Source organism: Chaetura pelagica, unplaced genomic scaffold (genome assembly GCF_000747805.2).
Source record: "Chaetura pelagica isolate M959 unplaced genomic scaffold, ChaPel_1.0 scaffold1317, whole genome shotgun sequence".
Taxonomy (NCBI): domain Eukaryota; kingdom Metazoa; phylum Chordata; class Aves; order Apodiformes; family Apodidae; genus Chaetura; species Chaetura pelagica.
In genome coordinates, this window is record NW_009954037.1 from 161,963 (window position 1) to 163,927 (window position 1,965).

Consider the following 1,965-nt stretch of genomic DNA (forward strand, 5'->3'; position numbering starts at 1 on the left):
CCCCGGAGAGCCCTTCAGGCCATCTGCCAGCCCGCCCAGCCCGGCGGCACCTGCCCCGTGTGGTCCCAAGGGCAGAGCCCCCGGCACTGCTAATTACCCCGCAGGGGGGGCTGCGGCCCCGGGGTCCCGCGTGTCCCGTGCACGGGGCGAGGGGTGAACAGACGAGACAACAAAGCAGCCCCCGTTACACGGGGCTGGGAAAGGCGCCCTGGGCTCTTCCCTTTTTGCTCACCCCTGGCACAAGGAGTGACACCTCCAAAGCCCTTGGTGCTCCCTTCCCCTCGCCCACTCCTCCCCATGCCTCTGTCTTCTCCCGTGGAAACCAGAGAGGATCCAGAGCTGTCACATCAGGTAAAACACTCCCCACTGGGCTTGTTTCTCTGCACCTGCAAGGGATGGGGGGAGGGGGGGGGGCTTTTCCTGGGGTATCAAAGCTGCCTCCAACCCACCCACCAACACCTCATTTCCCATGAGTGGGTGAAGCCCCTGGACCTCCTGTGCTGAGGGGCCAACAACCCTCATCCCACAGCATCATTTTCCTTTTCCCAGCCAGATTTTTCTCACAACCCTAGAACACTTTTGAACGCTTCCCAAATACACCCCTGGACGTTAACCACGGAGGGTCAGCACCTCGAGCTGGCTGCACTGCTCTGCCCCAGCACCCACCATGAAGAAGGGATGAAGTGTGGGGCAGTGCCAAGTGTGCTCTAATCCCAGGGAAAGGTGCCAGGGCTGCAGGTGTGAGGCCGTTCAAGGTTGTTTCCTGGGACCCTCCAATAAATAGAGCGTGGATGTGTGACATGGAGGAGGGATGTGTGGTTCTTCGCAGGAATGGGAGGAATCAGCTGGGAAGTGTTAGAAATGGAAATGCTGGGCAGGGAGGGGAAGGGAGACCCTGGAAGCCCTCGAATAAAACCTGACCCAGGCAATTGCACCATGTGTAAAAATGACTTTCCTCTTGTGTTGGGCTGTCTGGAGAGATTTGCTTCTGCCTGGAAACATCTGAAGCCAGCAATTTATGGGATGGATTAAAACCTGCTGGCGATTCATGACAAACATCACCTTTTGTGGGTCTGCATTTTCCTATGGGATAATTATTTCCCTTTCTCAGCATCCCGCTCACACTGATTTTTCTTTCCACAGAACATCGTGCTTTAATGATGCTTCATGTTTAATTCCCCAGATGCAATTTTACTTGCAGACAACGGCCCCTCGCGATGGGCACAAAGGCTGGGGCGCCCCGGCGGGCAGAGCTGTCTGTGTGACACGGGGACAGCAGAGCCGCATCCTATCGAGGAGCTGGGAATTGTCCTCTCTCCTCCGGACAAAGCACCATGATTTTTGAGGAGGCGGTTCCAGGGTTGCTGGTGGGAGCGGGATGCTCGGCGCGGGGTGGGCGTGTGTCTCGGCCTTTATCCCGCCCTCCGGAGTGGGGCTGCTGGGCTGCAAGGGCTGGGGGTGGGTGGGGCTGGACCCCCACCACACAGACGGTGGTCACACTTGCTGTCTCCTTCTTTTCTGCCCAGAGTGGTGCAAGCGCCAACTCTACACTACAGTTTTACAAGAAACTATTGCTAAAAAAGGTCACTGATGGCAGAGGGTGAGGAGCCCCATCCTGAAGAGAAGCAGCCGGCCATGGCATGGAAACCCCACTGATGTCTTGTAGGTGCTGCTGCCCCAGTGCTGGTGGGCAGGACCCCGTCCGGGAAGGTGCCGGGGAGGCTAACAGAGTGTCCAAAGGCTGCGGTGCCCCGCTGTTGCTGGTGGGGAACAGCCCGGGCAGTCCAGGGGGTCATCCCAAAGCCACATCGCTCAGGTGCTGCCGGACGGGAGCCCCATCTGAGAACGGTCCGGGGAGGTGAGGAAGGTGCTGCCAGGCGGGCACGGGTGAAGCCTCACTGGGCAGCATCAGTGTTGGAAGTGCGGTGAGGGGTCCCTAGGGCAGTTGGGGTCCCCAGGGCACGA